Raw genomic sequence first — 18874 nt, 5'->3', positions numbered from 1 at the left:
TATAATTAAACGGTAGAATCGAACAGACAAGTATACCAACTACATATAACCTACACACACTAGTAAAGATGTTCGAACACTTTAGATTCTCCGTAAGAACATACTGTGTTCGTTCAGTGTGTGTGTACGTTCCATGAAACATTTTGCAATTTCGTTATTTAATATCTACAACGTCAGATAAATAGTCGTCTTAAATCAGATTAGATAGAAAATCTGATTGCTTAATAATTGATTAATAATTAATAATAGTATTTAGTGCAAATATGCTGAAGATGGCTTTCACGCAGTACAGGAATTTCTTACGGAAAACACGTCTGCCATAAATAATTTCTCTATAGATTTTCAGATGGTTTGGAAATTGTATCGATGCATAATGATGTCAGTAGTATGACTCGTTGCATACGATTGAAATGTCGAGACGTTCTATACAACGTATACAATGGGCACGTAAAAATTGTTTATAGCAAACGGAGCCAACGTATACAGCCAGCCACAGTGTCACGCGGAATTCAGGCTGGCAGTGAATTTCCCTTGGAGACGAGGCGTCTTACGGCAAAGATGACGCCATTTCGTTCACGCAATAATGTCATGCTTTCTATAATCCCTGTGCGCGATACACGCGAGCCGATACAGCCAAGGGACACGAGGCATGTTTTCGCTGTGATGTCGTGCGGATATTCCTCTATAGATCGGTCGATGGATATTCACCGGAAACGTTACATGAATATTTAACGAGCGACTGGTAACAAGGCGACTGATATAATATGCCGGCGAATCTGCAGCGAAATTTCCCAGCAACGCGGATAAATAGCAACGAGGACAATAGTGTGCGATGTCTTTGTTCGGTTTCGATCTTTTTTTTTTTTTTCTTTTGGAAATGGAAATTCTCAGGAAGTTAAAGGGTTTAAGGGGCTGTCCGAAAAGTATCGTTGCTCCAAAGCAATTTATATTAATTTAGATTTTTCTTTTGGAAATGGCCCTGCGTCTCAGGGTCAGACAGTTTAAAGGGTTTAAAGGGCTGTTTGAAAGGTATCGTTGCTCCAAAGCAATTTATATTAATTTAAATTTTTTTTGGAAATGGTCTCAGGGAGTTTAAAGGGTTTAAAGGGCTGTTCGAAAAGTATCGTTGCTCCAAAGCAATTTATATTAATTTAAATTTTTTTTGGAAATGGTCTCAGGGAGTTTAAAGGGTTTAAAGGGCTGTTCGAAAAGTATCGTTGCTCCAAAGCAATTTATATTAATTTAAATTTTTTTTGGAAATGGTCTCAGGGAGTTTAAAGGGTTTAAAGGGCTGTTCGAAAAGTATCGTTGCTCCAAAACAATTTATATTAATATAGATTTTTTTGGAAATGGCCCTGCGTCTCAGGGAGTTTAAAGGGTTTAAAGGGTTGTTCGAAAGGTATCGTTGCTCCAAAGCAATTTATATTAATTTAAATTTTTTTTGGAAATGGTCTCAGGAAGTTTAAAGGGTTTAAAGGGTTGTTCGAAAAGTATCGTTGCTCCAAAGCACTTTATATTAATATAGATATCAGGCTGTTCGAGAAGTATCGTTGCTCCAAAGCAATTTATGTTAATTTAGATTTTATCTTAAATTAAATTCTGCCCTATTGCGTACATGTATATTATCGACTATATCAAAGAAGTTTTTGAAGAATCGAGCATCAGGAAGATTTGTAATAGACATCTGAAAACCTCATTATCCACTGCAACGAGTAATCAGAATATCGGTGTCTTCTACGTGAATTTAAATTTAGAACAAGCGACGCGAAAGTTGCTATTCTTCTATAAGATAATTATCCACAATTTTTGAAATATTTCATTCAATATTTCGTCTAAAGAAACACGATGTTCCATTGAAAAAGTGAGACCATTCGAACCCTTCACTCATTGCTCCATTTAAAGCTATTTATCTCTTCGATTTCGAATCTTGTACAATTTTAAAACAGTTTTTATGACTCTATAACTTACAATTTAACCATTGCGATATACGAAGGAAACATCTCGTTCTAAATACAAGTACACACGAATTTCTTCAATATTCTACTTAAATAACCAGTTATTGTCCGTTCCGCTGAATTACAATTTTTCAAATTTGAATTACAATTTTTCAAATTTGAATTACAACTCTCCGTCGCTTTCGAAAGGGAAATTTCCAGAAGGAAATGTTCTACAGATTCCTGAGCGTTCGCAGTTTCTACGCGACGATCGTTACGCGAACGTTGAATTCAGGTTTTGCATGGATCCGCGTTCGAAATCTGAAGCTGGCTATGATCTCTGCTTTCTTCACCGAAGGCCGTAATATGATTTGAAGAGAATGGTATCTATGGTTTTATCGAAATCGTAGCCACGAAATCTCCTCTCACCAGCTACTTCAGAATTTTTACGACCCATAAACCGATACATCGTCCCATAAGACTAACGTACACGCTCCACTCCTCTTTCGTAAATCTTTACAAAACTCGAAACGCTGGCTAACCAAATGTTTACGACTGTATCGACACTGCGAACGATCCTTTCATCCATGCGAATTCCCTGTGAAAATTATGCAAGGTAAAGTGTTTACCGTAGATGGATCGGCGAGCAAGGATTATCTTCTTAATGGTCCAAGTACGAGCAGGCTAAACCGCAAGGATTGCGAAGGATATCGCGATGACTCGACGCGGGAAAAATTACTCGAAGATTTTCTAAATACGCAGGGTGCACGCGAGATTATGTGAGAAACAATGCACCGCGGTTACTAAATTGCAATTTAACCCATTCGCATCATGGCCCACTTAAGGGGCCATTTGATGGCATCAGCGGTCTGTCGTAGGCGCAGCAAATGACATGCGAATTCTTCATGGAGTTTATCGAAAATTTACTCGTTCAAGACGATTGATAGACAATGTTACCTCTCAAAAACATCGCATTTTACGTTCTTTATGACAGAGGAAAAAAGTAAAAATTATTTAGACTAAAATGGAAATTGCGCAGATCGCGTAATAATGCGCGCTTGGATGCGAGTGGATCAATAGCAAATTGTAACTACTTCTTACAATTAAATGCACGACGAGTGTACTCGTCGTAACGCAAAATGTTGCCATTTTTTCGTGACGAGTATACTCGTGGGAAACAGGTAACTGGTGAAGAGGAACAAATAGACTGTTCACGCTGAATAGCAGGAGCAATGGAAAGGATTAGAAGAAAGTGACTGGCGACTGATAGTTTTGTACTGTCGCTGTTGCCTAAACCACCTCTGAAGACCAGTGTGTTTACAACGGCTTGAAAGTAGCGCTTTATTCGGTGCTCTGGTGGAAACTCGTTCTTTGAATTATCCGTCTCCTGTCATCCTTTTCACGGATTAAGCGTATCCCACGGGATAAAGGTCCTTGCGGTTCGCCACGGATCCGGTCCCACTACCACCACCAAGCAAGAAGAATTTCTCTACCCCCATAAGCAAACCCAGATCGGGTCTCTTTCGTGCAAACTCGACATCAAACACGAACATCGGCTACCTGTTCCACTGGCAACTCGGTAATTGAGAGAGAGGTATTTGGTTTTCTGTTCTAATTAGGGCACTTGGGTTCCAGCAAGTTGACGGACATCGACACTTGCATTCCGTTTTTGTTCGTCGCTGTTGGTCGCTCGATTCTCCAGGTTTCGCTAATTACGTTGAAAAATTTGATCCGCGTAGCCGTTGACTCGCGGCCAATTTTCCCCGTTAATTAGATCGCCTGCATTTCCACGCGATCACACACACACACACACACACACACACACACACACACACACAGATGATACATATGACGTGGAAAATCGACGAATGCTTGTAGAAAATATTGAAATAATTTTCTGTTGGAAAATCTTCCACGAAAAAAACACTGTAGGAATTTGAGTGGAATTTCCCTTTCTAAATAGTCGTACGATGATGTTACAAGATCATCTTTAGACAGATAAACGTAAACGCCAATAAACGTCAGTTTCTACGTTCAAATTTCATTCTTCACGCAGTTGATGCACAAGTTTCCTTTTCTTGCTGAGGAACTCGTTCCTCGCAACGCTCGCGCTGTTTTCCACCAGCTTCCACCAGTTTTCATCGATATAAAACGTACAGAACTATAATTGTAAGAATATTTAGCGAAACAATTATTTTTGAAATTGTAAAATACGAAGTTCTTATCACGTGAACTCTCTTAGCATCTGTTCGAAAATCCTCGCAATCGGAGCTGCAGCATCCACGGCAGATGTCCGCCTCTAATTCTCCTATTTCAAGGAAACTCGCGAGTCGCTGATTTTTACCACGATTATAGTATTCTCTTCCAGTTGAAGGCAGACCGATGATGCGACGATAAGACACGCGATAGTCTGCTCGGAACGCTCGGACCACCGTGTAATTTGAATATCTCGCGATAATAGAGATCTTAACGCGCGTCTTAATTTAAATATCGCGGGAGTTTTCCGCAACAGACACGGACTCGCGTTGATAAGCCTCTCGAACAAACAGTAATTAACTGTAGCTCGAACAAGATATTTCTAGAAATCTTTTATTAATGTACAATTGACCACGTGTTATTTACATCGTAACGTCATGGTCGTATTGGTCAGTTTTTAAACAAATTTAAAAATGTACACACAGGCTGTGCCAGATATTTAACGAAAGTACGCCTTTCGCGAGAATCAGCAACATTGTTGCGCAATTTATTTGGACCATTTGAACAGGTAAGCTCGAATATTTAGCGAGACCTTCCACGCTAATCGTATGTCTCAGATTGCTATTAACGATTTATGTTTACCAGTCTTTTTACCGATTATAATTTTTATATAATTGTAGTAAATAACAATTTCGCAAATTTGTTACTTTCGTTAAATTTGTAGCAACTTGCGAGTATATTTTCGTTAAAAATTGTGCGAACTGATCTCTTGCAATTTTCTTACTAAATTTAGAGTTAGAAATTATTCGATTTTTCCGATGCGATTATGTCAATATCTCGTGCAGCGGCACAGTGTGTTATATAAGACACGCGTTTGTAGAAAATGGAAAATGGAACGCGCGTAGTATGAAAAAATATAGAAAATGTGCAAAGTATAATTGTACAGTATCCGATAGGTGAAACAATTTTCTGCTTTTTTGCTTACGTTTTTAGAAATAAAATTTGCGTAAAAATCTACTGCTAATCTATGGGTAATCGTAGAAATACTTTCGCGAGCCATAGATAGCGAATTTCTGATCGCCTAATCTGTTTTTTCGCGTCGATGTTTAGAGCCAAGCGACGCAACGAAAATTTTCATCGAACGTTTCGTTCTTTTCGTTGCGCGTGAAATTCGTGTTGGCGGAAGACTTGGAAATTTGCATTGGAGAACTCGGGGCAGCGAATTTTCATGGAATTTTCAGACGAAAATTTCCCATCGGCGCTCTCGCGCGACATCCCACAATTCGGAAGATTTTAATTTCAAGCTTCAAATTCCTGAAATACTTGCAACGAAGGCACACAGCGATAATTCACGCTGCGTCTCGCGCTTTTGCCACTTTAATTAAACAAAGTCCTCGCTGGCAACCGCAACTATCCAAATATCTTGTTCACCGCGCAAGGATCGAGAACGAATTCCTGGCTGCTAAACAAGTCTTTACCAATTTGATCGTTCACCGTTGCTTCGTTCGATTTCCACCGCGCCCGGACACTCGTGGAAATTTCAAACTGAATTCCATGAAAATTTCTCGCGGTGTTGGAAATTTTTTCCAGTTTGAAATTTCAACAATTTTTCTGAATTTCCGGCTGAATTTTTCGCATAAATTTCTCGCTCGTTTATCGATCTCAAGCTTGTTTCGGGCGATTTTTAATTCTACAAGTTGTGGCTGCGAGCTTCGAAAACTTGCGTAATCAAATATTTCCAACGTTGATTTTAATACAGAAAACTTCTCCATCTGTCACTTGGCAAGCATCCGTCGATTCACTCGCTGCCTCCGTTTGTTGCATTTTCTTCGAAATTCCTTCGCCGATATTATCGAACTTAACATTTCCAAAATTTACAGCCATTCTATCTGCAAGTTTCTAATTTGCGAAACCCATTAGCCAAGTACAGATGCGAAGTTTCGCTAATTTCCACTGTCTTCTCGGCAGAGTATCTTTGTTCTTGCAGTCCTCGAAGCTTTCGTCGTTAAAATCTGTTCGACATCTTAAATTCCCGCGTGCTTAATCGCATAAACTAACTGACAATCTGTTACTTTTCGAGGAAACGTATTAAGCGTGGAATAACGAAATGCCATTGTAGTTTGTGACGAATAAAAAATTACAGCAGACGATGGGGCAAATGAAACTGCGTAATATTCACAGAGAAACTGATAAACTTTTATATTTCAAACTCTCGGTAATAGCGAAAAATGGCAAGCACGTGAAACTTTGGTCTAATTGAAAAATGGCACCAAGTAGCTATTTCGTTACGATGCAGGTGATTCGATAATTGACGGTATTCCAGTTTATCTTCGTTGGATAAGATTAAAGAACAAGTAGATAAAATTATTTTCTCGTACGATCTAACCAGACAGAAAAAATCGCATTAAAATCAACTTGCGGTAGACACGACAGTCGTAATCAACACATTCACAATTTATTCACATTTCACACGCAAAACAACGTCTGCTCTTCTCTTCTTTTACCTTCGCTGTAATCGGCAGGGAAGCCAGGCAGCATCCTTCTCTACTTTTAGACTCCTTTTCTTCTTCACATTTTCTATTTGCCAAACGTTTGCAATATCCGAACGAATAGCTGAAGCGATTTGCTCCGAAGTTTCGACAAATTTTGTCCATTTTTTGTCCAGCGCCTAAAATGCCAATTAAATTGTCCACGTGGTCCGAGTTGCAAACCTCATAACGCGCAACGTGGAAAAATTCCAACTTCTGAAAAATAGCTTGGCATAATCTCATACACCAAACAATTATTATTACACAATGAACAAAATGAACAATCCAAGTTGCATCTGGTCGAACGGACTTCAAACGGACACGTATGATACGTTTCGGAAAATTGCTCGCTTCTGGGAAAGCTGAGAGCTCTCGTCGCGCATTCTCGCCACGTGCAGACAAATTTCCACGTGGCTCGGCGCGTTCGCTCCTCGCTGACTGCGCTTTCGATACTTTGCCATAAAACATTGGCCTAATCCGCGCGTGCACTCGATTCGCTCACAGCAGCCAGCCTTTCGTGTCTCTGCGTAGGGAAAGTTAGGGCGGCAGGATCGGCAAATTATTTATTTCGCCAAGTAATTTAACTTTTCTAATTGATCGTCGCTGCGTCGTCCCGCCGACACAGTTTCGCGGACCTGATTTGCCAAAGCTAAAGTGGCGGGGTGGGGGATGAAGGATCGGTTGACTGGAAAGTCGAAGGGCAAAGGGTGAAAGACCGAGCCGGTTTCGCCATGAAATATTCCGCTTTGCCAGCCACGACGAAGCACCACTTTGCGGTTCCGACTTTCCAGACGAATTTCTGAGGGCCGAGGGTGGAGGAACCACGCAAGCAGAGGGTTGGCGTTCGCCGCTGGAGTAGCTGCGCGAGCGGACAGGAAGAGGAGGGAGAGAATGGCCAGCCGGTCTAAACGAGATTTCTCATTCCCGGCTAATTCGAGAGATTTTACCGTGGAACGAGTTCTATGATTCATCGTGATGGTCCTCGAGGAATCGCAAAAATGGCCCGGTCTCGCCAACTCCTCTGCTGGCTCGGCCAGTTTATTTCTCAAGTGGACATTTGTTTCGTGCAGGATCCTCGCCCGCCTCGGTACTTTCCTCATATTTCGCCAACTTATTCGCTCGAACGCTTCGACTACGCGGATTACACTGACACGTGGTAGGATGATAGCGCAGTCAGGTGAACGTTCACACGGGCATCCGAGTGACGGAAAATACGTTGCAAGCTTTCGATCATAATCGGCGTTGGGCCGCGGATGTTGACGAATTTGGGGGAAATTCGAGACTTAAATATAATTAAAAATATATTTTATTTGACATCTAGAGGCGAGGGAGAAGGTTTTCTATTCAGCAGATGTTGAAAAATTCTCAAAGCAGGCAAAGTAGCTCGGGTTGATATTGAAACGCCCACCTTTGCTTTGACAGTATCGCAAACATCTACACTAAATTTATCGTAAACAGAATTGCAATTAACTCGGTTAATTGTTTAATTATATTCCATTAAATCTTGTCGCCTGTTACCATCAATCGTAAGGTGTGTAAATGTAGGTGGCTTGATGGCAGCGGCAAAAGGACAGGAGGATTCCTTTTCGTTGACCAATTTTCTACTAATTAACAGGGTAAGCAATTAATATGCACTTGAAGGAAGATAATGAGCTCGTTAAGAGGGCGAACGGAATATTCCTGTTGACGATAGAAACCGAGTCGCTCGTTTAAGTTTTCCGCTGTCTTGGCTCTTCTTCGCGTTTCCTTTTCCCGGTTTCTTCATCTCCGGAGCGACACTTCAGTCCGCGATTCCTCGTCCTGAAATTTCCTAAGATTGAAGCGATGTAGAAGGAAAAAATAAAAATAAAAGGAGAACCGGTCGACTCGGTTTCACTTGCTATTTTCTTTCTACGCTTTTCCATCCGAGTGGAATATTCGGTTTCTCGTTCTCCCTTTCAATAAACATATTTTACAAATTGATTTTATCGAATGCTATCGAACGAACGAACGCGAGTTTCGCAGGGTCTGATTCCATATTCAACGAACGGAAAGCTAAGCGAGTCGATTCTATTCGAAATAGGAGGAAAAATAACAGAGGAAAAATGAAACGATTCTTGAGCCAATTTTTCCTTCGAATTCTGTTTATCTATTCGATGAAAATATACATTTTTCCACAAACGTTAGATGTCGCGTTGTGTTTTTACATTTCAAGGAAAAACTCGACTTTTTACCTACGCTTTTCCTGTACACATTTTACTACAAAATTACACATCGAATCGAAATGACTTTAATCTTCGTAATCGTCACAGCTACGCGTAACGTGATAACGCGATTAAATCCATTTTTTTAAAACGATAAAAAACTGACGCTTAGAATCGTTGGAACCTGTGTTCAATCATTTTCTTAGTTAACAGACTCTTTATTTCATTTCTGAATTATAAATTAGATTAAGAAGAGTCTTCCTATCTGATAGAAAGATCCGCAACGTCAATGCGCTGATATTTAAATAAAAATTGTAATATGCGCAATGTATAATAACAATATATTATCGCTATTGTTATCTTAATACGAAATTTAGATCTGCTGTCTGTTAATTTCGTAAAAAGCAAGTAAATAACGAACGCAGCGTTCAATTAATAATTCATTATTATTTTATACGCTTTGGTCAAATCCGGATATTATTACGATCAATCAAAGTGTTCAAATATTTGCGAACAACGGGAATTTTCAACGCTCACGAAGGATATGAAACGTGTATTTTACAGGAAACATCGGTAGATAATTTCATTTGGAACGTTTAAGAAATTCGACGTACGTTTTCGAAGGAAGAATTTATTTTAAAACTGATGGAAATATTCGCTGACGGATTATTTAATGTGGTTGAACGTTGCGTTTGTGAAACTCGTTCGGAATTTCATTTCTTCCTCGTTTCCGCGTACTTGTATCTCGTATGAATATCTATCCTGCGAATTATATTATAAAATGTCTGTGTGTCACGCGCGATGAGGTCATCCCTGAGAGATCGTACGTTTTAATCATCAAAAAATATTGTTTCTTCGATAAAATCTTGCGTCGTAAAATATCAGCACGTTCCTACATTCACCTTCATTACACCGATCTGTATCTACGTTTTAATTAAACTCAGCTATAAATTATAAACTAACAGATGCTCAGTTCTTATAAAATCTATTATCAGTTCAATTTATTATCAACTTTACGCTGAACGATATTTTTCATTTCTCAGTTTCGTAAAAATGCCTCGTTATGTATTCAATTACGTAACTTCTTAACAACAATATTTATACCCCAAGCTCAAAAAAGCTTCTTTCTTGCGAGAAGCGAGAAAATAAAGAACGATGAGTAAATTTCACAGTTTTATATTTTACATTTTATAAAACAATTTGATCTCTGCTACATTTTCGTTCGTCGCTATACATCAAACGCGCGATAATTAAATACAGAGTGGTTGGCAACTGGTGGTACAAGGGTAACTGGTGGAAAGGGGGTGATTTTACGCGAAAAAAGAAGTCGAAAATATAGAATAAAAATTTTTCGTTCGAGGCTTTGTTTTCGAGAAAATGGACTTTGAATTTTCGGTCGGTACGCGTGCACTTTATCGCGTCTCGTTATAACGGATCTCACTGTAGACAATTGATTTAATATGGCTCCATAGATAAAAGTCAAGCGGAGTTAAGTCAGGAGAGATTCGATCACATTGGAAGTGTTTATCAACATAACGTCAATCGAGACAACGATCTACAGTGAGATCCGCTAGAGACGTGATAAAGTGCACGCGTACCGACCGAAAATTCAAAGTCGATTTTCTCGAAAACAAGGCCTCGAACGAAAAATTGTTATTCTATATTTTCGACTTCTTTTTTCGCGTACAATCACCCCCTTTCCGCTTGTACCACCAGTTACCAACCACCCTGTATACGTGAAATACATCGAATACAACTACGCCCGATGTATCAGAGTACCTGTCAGAGTTGGTACACACGCGGCTACGTAACTTCAGCTCGCTCTTCTCAACAAACTCGTACGAGGTTTTCTTCCGCCGACTAATTTTCCTGCCACCTACTATGGCACGATCGATTTGCAGAGTCGACTAATGAACGAACCGGTAAACACCGAGCTCCATTCCATGTTGGAATGCTCAAGGCGTCGAGGATTTCTCATTTTCAATCGCGTTTGCCTTCTCGTTTTCCGGCTTTTTAATCTTCCCAATGTTGTCGCAGTTTAATCGTCTGATAGCTATGTTCGGATTTCTTTAGCTCCCTCCCCCCTCCCTCCACTCTCTTCCGGCGCCATGTTAATTTTTCTTTTTCCAAAGGAAATTTACTCGCCGAACTTTATGGAAAAGTAAGTGGAAGGAGTACGTAACTGATCAATGAGAGACTGCGTTATAGGATTTCAAAGTTTGCTTTGCCATAATTGGTCACTTGAGCGAAGAATAAATCACTTTGAAGATATTTTGAGGAATCGTGGCGAACTTATTATTTGCGAACAAGGTATTTATTTATTATACGTAAATTCTGAGACATTTTTACGAGAATCGCAACTTATTTTTCGCGCAGTCGTATCGCAACCATTTGTTTCGAACTATACGAACGCTCTCGCTCCTCGAAATGTATCCTTTCGATTCGTGCAATTTTGTTAAATTCCATACAAATCACTGGAATAAAAATTATTCCGAACGTTTTTATCGATTAAAACCGTTAAAATTTATTTATTCATTTAGAAAATGATTTCGATACTGTGGTACAAGTTCATAGTTGCCTCTACAGAAATGTCTACCTTTCAAAGCAAATTTATGTTTTCAAAAAACGATCAGAAATTTACCTTTTGTTATTTTGTCAAAACTAGCACATTTGCAGTGTTCTAAGAACCTAACTTGGATCATCGAGTTTCCTCAACTCGAATTTTCCCCAAAATTATATCGAACTGAATTGTTTCAAGGAATTAACTTACATTTTTATTTCTGAAATTCGTTTAATATCTTCGAGCAAGTTTCTTCGCTGTGAATCATCGCGATCGTCCGCAGTCTTTAAACATCGATCTACTTTCATTTTCGCTGTGGTTTCTCTGGTTTTCCATTTTATCGCCGCTCGACGACAAAGCAATTGGAAGATTTTCACCTTGGACCGAAGATTCTGCTATTATAAATCGATTACCAGTTTCGACCAACAGCTTTAAGTTTCTTAATTGTAACTCGTGGCAACTTGCTACTATAAGTTGCACCATAGAAGCCTGCAGGTTGCAACTTCTGAATTACGTCACTGCTGCTGTAACTGGAGCCGCGAGAACCTTAAGTTGCTGCAGTTTGAATTAAGTTGCATCTGTTATAATGATGGAAATATCAGAAATAGCTTCTTAATTAGTTCAACATCGTTTGCAGTTGTTACGCGACAAGGCAAGCAGAAGAAAACATTTTGTTACATTAAATACAACAATTTTCTACGTTGTCGCCTGATATTTCTGCCAAATGTAAAAAGACGTACGAAGAGATACGAGAAACGTAGTTGATGAAAAATCATTCCGATCGTGAAAAATTAACAAGTCTGTAAAATTTGTACGAGAAATATCGTAGTTGATATCGAAAGATTACAAATATTAGTTAAGAATTATTAAGCTTATTAATATTTATGTGAAAGTTGGAACCTTCGCGCTTTGTCCTTATGTTCGTCGCTATGTTTTATTATTTTTATCATTGTTATTATCTTGTTACTTAGAATCGTCTTATTATAAATATTCTAACGTCCTTTGTTATCGTCGTGTTGCTAAATCCTCGTCGACTCTTCTACACCGTCACAAACTTCAGGATAAATGAATTTTACGCGAAATTTCATGCGTCATCGATGCATCGGCTAATGAAATATAATAAAAGCAAGATCACTCGGAGGAATTTGAAATGCTGCTTTGAATTTAGAAGCACGTCGAACCGGCTAAGATATTCCTCGTTTCGAAGAAGCTGCGGAGGAGACACGTTCGATAAGATATGAACGCGTTGCGGAAAATTCACGAAGCCAGATGAAGGACTAACTTGTGCTGACAGTTCCCGATATTCCCACAGGAGCTTCGTTTCGTTAGCGTGAAGCTCTGATACAGCGAACTGCCGACGTAATTTTCTTAGACAAATCTTTGACTTTGTGCGCGCGGGATCATCTCGTGCAGAATTGGCAAGAAAAAAGAAAGAAAAATAATCGATAGATTCGATGGGTATCGGAGGAAGAATGTAGGTTAAAAAGAAAATGGAAAGCTGATCGCCTCGATATTTTACTTTTATCTGGAAGATATACCATGGGTACAATTTTTATTCTATTCTGAAGGTTTTCTCGAATAGTTGAAAATGTAACAATCTATGACGCGGTATTCCTTTGACGAAAATATGAAAAACAAGCTTTCGCGCTCTTCCAGTCGTTTGAAACTATAAGCCCAATGGTATTTTTCAACGCTTGACAAACCTGCCAAGTTCGAGGAGAAGATAAAACGACAATGGATAAAATTCTCAATGGGTGTGATTTCTCGTGCAAGTTCTTCACTAGAAATTTTCTTAGCGCGTTAAACGTCGTTTCGTTTGTTAGAGAAGGTCGCACGTGAAAAGACCAGATATTAATAAAAGAGCGGAGGACTATAGTGTTAAACTGGGAACAAATGCAAAACGAAAGACGAGATGCAGAAGGACGTTGCAGCGAGGGCGAGCGCCACGGACCGAAGTTGTTTGCCGGTTGCTCGACAAGGATAGAAAATACCAGGCAAACAAAAGCAGCAAGAATAAATAATGAGTCTCGTTACCGTGAGTTTTCAAGCTGACTCTTCATCACGAAAATTGGCCTCGCTGTCACGGAGCTGCAATTACACTTGGTGCAGCCCGCGTCGCGTCTCTCCCCGAAACCGCTCTGAATTCGAAATTACAAGCTGCCCCGCTTCGAAAGACAATCGGCCAACACAAAGGGCGTTCGTTCCGCGCACAGCTTTCGGCTACTTATGCGGAACCTGCTGGACGAATAGCGGCGTCCGGTTCTTCCCGGCTAATAAACGAGAGACCGGCTATTTTCTAAAATGAACTTCAAACCGAAATGAAAAGATGCCGATCGAAGTAAAGTTGAAACGAAAGATGACAATGGGTGGTTCACTTGTTCTCCCGTTTTTCATGGATTTTGTTGACTATCGCGAAGAAACACCATGAAGTTCGATGGTTGGCTGGGCTCCAGTAGCGTAACACGATGCAGTGTCAGACCGAGCGAATCTTTTTTATCTTTCACGATTTCCCGACGAAACCTTTGGCATAGACGTATTCGGGAGATGTTTGGGATATAATTTGCATTTCTTTATCTTTTATTAAGACAAGCAAATGTACGTCGAATCGTATTCGGTGTCTTGAGAAAAATGTGACGAGCGTGTTGGGTAAACGTTTCGTTGATCGGAAATCAAAATGAAGAAAGTTTGTTCGAAGAAGAAATCGCAGTGTTTGTATTTTATACGTCGCTGAACTCATCTTTCTCTCTTCGTCGTTCACTCGCGTTCTTCTCTTGCACGTTTTGGTAAACATTTCCTTGCCCAATCGCGCAGACTGATTTTCAGACCACCCTGTATACTCGAACGCAGCTACGAGCTGCTTTCGAGACTCGCATAAACTCTATCTATTTTTCGATAAAGCGATCAGGCTACTTTGTTGGTGCTTTCGTCAAGACGAGAACACGGACAATTACGTTATGTTTGAACTATTATAGTCTTGATATTGAAGAGTAAAATGGCCACATTTAAAGCGAGACAGCGTTAAAAGGTGAACTGTACGAACAATGCAACTCACGCTTAACCGCTATGAATCCACATCAAACGAAATAGCTGCTATAGTGGTGGTTCGCGTTCCTTTCGCGGTCTCCTACTGTTCTCGTTTCTCTGAACTACCGAACGACACCGTAAAATCCTGTCACGTGTTCCCGTCGCATTTTCCGGTGAAACAGATGTCCGATAACTCCTTCTAGTCGTCAGGTCGAGCAGTAAAGATTTTTTATTTAAACGCGCAGCAACGTGCCTCGTGTTGCAACTTACACGTCGAAACGTTTCAAAGAACAAACCCGCGAAGATAATATTTTCGAGTCCTGGACCTGTTCACTTGTTTCATGGTAACCTGATAATTTGACGTAATCGCAGGCTGCTGGTAAAAAAGGCGGCAAAATTGAACAATCTTCGCTTTTCATTGGAAAACGTTCTTTCTTTTATATTCATTAAATTACGCATCATTTATTTTGTACTATTAAAATAAAGACCACAACGTTTGGCAGATTAGGTTTCACGTTTGTATAAAGATGCATTGTTTAAAAGACATGTTTGTAAAAGAAAGACACATTCGGAGCACAGCAATGGGAAACAACGTAGCGTAGAATTGAAGTGGAATTTTCCTTTCCTAAGAAGAATAACGTTAGAGGATGACGATGATGATAATTCTTGCTCGATAATACCAGAAGATGGTGTCGCAAACTCGTCTCTACAGAGACAAATATTCTATAAATAGGAATAAGTATCGGTGAATTGTTTCTTGGCTTTGGTCTATGCCATCTACGTAAACGAATGGAGCATTGAGTTTCCTTCGAGACTAAGCAGTGCCACACGCAGGTACAATTTTATTTTTCATCAATTTCGATGCATAAGTTTTCTTTCCTTGCCGTGAAACTTGTTTCTCATAGTATTTTCTACGATACTTCATACTCTTCGATTAAATTCTTTAATTTAATTCTTTGACTCTTTATTATATTGTCATTTATTATAGATTTATTGGGAATTTTACTCTTATGAGCCATCATGGGTGAATTTTCGCTCTAAACGATAATATTCTAGAAAATGATACATCTAATATATCATAGATCTTAATTCTGGTAGATCGAAGATCGTTTATCTTAATAATCTTATTAATCTTCATTGAATAATCGTAATCGAGTAGTTAAGATGGATAGGTCGATTACTTTCTATATTTTCAGTACATTAGTAGATTGCTAATCATAATAATCTTATTAATCTTCATTGAGTAATCGTAATTGAGTAGGTAAGATGGTTAGGTCGATTACTTTCTATATTTTCAGTACATTAGTAGATTGCTAATCATAATAATCTTATTAATCTTCATTGAATAATCGTAGTTGAGTAGTCAATATGATTAGGTCAATTACTTTCTATATTTTCAGTAGATCAATAGATTGTTAATCTTAATAATCTTCATTGAATAATCGTAATTGAGTAGTTATCGCGTTAAGACGATTAGGTCGATTACTTTCTATATTTTCAGTACATTAGTAGATTGCTAATCATAATAATCTTATTAATCTTCATTGAGTAATCGTAATTGAGTAGTTATCGTGTTAAGACGATTAGGTCAATTACTTTCTATATTTTCAGTACATTAGTAGATTGCTAATCATAATAATCTTCATGGAATAATCGTAATTGAGTAGTTATCGCGTTAAGATGATTAAGTCAATTACTTTCTATATTTTCAGCAGATCTTAATAATCTTGTTAATCTTAATAATCTTACTAATCTTCATTGAGTAATCGCAGTTGAGTAGTTAATATGATTAGGTCAATTACTTTCTATATTTTCAGTACATTAGTAGATTGCTAATCATAATAATCTTATCAATCTTCATTGAGTAATCGTAATTGAGTAGTTATCGCGTTAAGACGATTAGGTCGATTACTTTCTATATTTTCAGTACATTAGTAGATTGCTAATCATAATAATCTTATTAATCTTCATTGAATAATCGTAGTTGAGTAGTCAATATGATTAGGTCAATTACTTTCTATATTTTCAGTAGATCAGTAGATTGTTAATCTTAATAATCTTCATGGAATAATCGTAATTGAATAGTTATCGCGTTAAGACGATTAGGTCGATTACTTTCTATATTTTCAGTACATTAGTAGATTGCTAATCATAATAATCTTATTAATCTTCATTGAGTAATCGTAATTGAGTAGTTATCGTGTTAAGATGATTAAATCAATTACTTTCTATATTTTCAGTAGATCTTAATAATCTTATTAATCTTCATTGAGTAATCGTAGTTGAGTAGTTAATATGATTAAGTCAATTACTTTCTATATTTTCAATAGATCAGTAGATTGCTAATCTTAATAATCTTCATTGAGTAATCGTAATTGAGTAGTCATCGTGTTAAGATGATTAAGTCAATTACTTTCTATATTTTCAATAGATCAGTAGATTGGGGTTAGGTGCTACAGGATTTTGTTTTAGCAAAGGTAAAAGCAAGGAAACTTGGTTCGAATTCGTATTACGGTAGAACCTGCGTAACTCGAATCTCAAGAGAAGAGTTTAAGTCGTCGAGTTACGAAGATTTAAAAGCTTATCGGAGCTTGCCTTCTGGCAATAAAGAAGCTTTCGACTTATAAAGAAGCTTTATTATCAGCTTTATTCTACACGTGTTGGGTTTGTCTTTTTATAGACATTCAACGACGCAATGGCACAAATTAATGATAGAAATTATGAACATTTGCTTTTCAATTGACTGACGAAAAACTATCAGTTTACATGAAAAAGCACACGGTAAGCTACAAAGATGAACTGCGATTCTTCGAATTGAATCGAGTTACAGAGATAAAACAAGGCGTCTGAACGTGAACGAAATCATAATTTAATAACAAAATTTATATTCTTCGATTATATTTATATTTTGCATATTTATCTATATAGAGAAGAAATTACAGCAAATTTCTTTTTCCATTTATACGAAGCTCCCTACAACTGAGCGCAGTAGAATGAACAAAGTTGTAGTCCCATTGCACGTAGCTTTTCGGAATTGCAGACGTTCGAGCTACCGAGGTTCTACTGTACCAGAATCTACACGACAGAAAGAAATTTCCATACGATATAACACGTTAGAAAATTTCGATCGTCGATTTTATCCTATCAACGATACGTCGCTTAATGTTACGAGAAAGGGAAGATTCTATTTGCAGAGTAGAATTGAAAAACTAAATATCCACGTCGAGAGAAGAAGAAAACTTTTCTTGCTATCTGTTTCCCAGAACCACTTTCGATCTCCCTTCCAACTTGTAAAACGCGAGCTTCTCCACCGCGTTTCTTCCGAATCTTCGTGTACCTTACCCAGACACCTTCCGTCTCGTACGAACCTGCCAGACTCGAACAAAACGTTGAAAACCGTAGATCATGTGATAGCAGCTACAGCTAAACATTTTCCAATTCAACTTAACTCAAGTATCCTAAATCCAACACCGACACTCGACGTTGCTCTCATCACACGAGAACTCTATTTCGATAGGAAAACTCGTCGAGAAATCGTATCGTTAGATCGTCGGTGACACGTAACAGTTGTGAGCTCGATCGATCTTCGGTTAATCTCGAGACGCTGCATTTTCATTTGCATCGTACAACTAACGCGTTAGAAAAGGAAGATGAAGACGAAGATTCTCGTAGATACAGACTGATAAATTGATAATTACGAGTTAAATATAACAGCATCGATCGTCTAACGCTGTCATCGAAGCTATGCAACTGATGATCATCGAGAAAAGTATAATAGCTCGTCCATTCGCTCAATTTTGCTCAACCAAACTTAACACACTGATACGCTCTGAAAAGCGTATAGTCTGAATTCCCACGTATTTGTTGGATTATTTAATAAACAATTGGGAGATTCGGAGGAGTATAGCATTTAACAAGTGTGAGATTTAATAATAATAATAGTATAAATGTATATTGTAAATTGTATGAAAGGTCATCATCATCGTTTGCCTAATGTGAATCACTCGGTAAAGGACGAGTGAAATCAACTCGATTGCTACTATTTCCAATATTATTTTCAACTGCTGCGCTATATTCAACAGACTGAAATTCCATTTTCGACCGCCTCCTCGTTGCCGAGTAAAAGGTCTTCAAAAAATTGTTTAAACATCGGTTTCTTACTGTTCAAACATGTAACGTAAGAACAATGTTCGCAACGTTTCGTTTGCAGCATCCATTGATTCCTTTACTGTTTTGTTTAACAGTTAACATTTACTTTAAGATAGCGCATCAAGTATAATCAGCGTCCTAATACGTAGGATTTCATAGACGTAGAATAAGAATGAAATTCAGGTGTCTTGAAATTAAACAACCTGATTGAAAAATCTGCACAAAAATGGAAACTCTCGCGCAATGTCACCGTACGATCCAACGATAGCAACCGAAGGACGAGGCAAAATCGCGCGACTC

At 38.4% G+C, this 18874-nt stretch overlaps 1 protein-coding gene across 6 annotated transcripts in view; it reads left to right on the top strand.

Annotated features, from left to right (window-relative positions):
• The window catches only part of LOC117211790 (neurexin-3-like), a 295832-nt gene that overhangs the window by 120329 nt on the left and 156629 nt on the right, over positions 1-18874 (top strand). The gene's annotated exons all lie outside the window — the stretch shown is intronic.

Source organism: Bombus bifarius, unplaced genomic scaffold (assembly GCF_011952205.1).
Source record: "Bombus bifarius isolate JDL3187 unplaced genomic scaffold, Bbif_JDL3187 scf7180000008244, whole genome shotgun sequence".
Classification (NCBI taxonomy): domain Eukaryota; kingdom Metazoa; phylum Arthropoda; class Insecta; order Hymenoptera; family Apidae; genus Bombus; species Bombus bifarius.
This window is presented reverse-complemented; position numbering and strand designations above follow the sequence as displayed.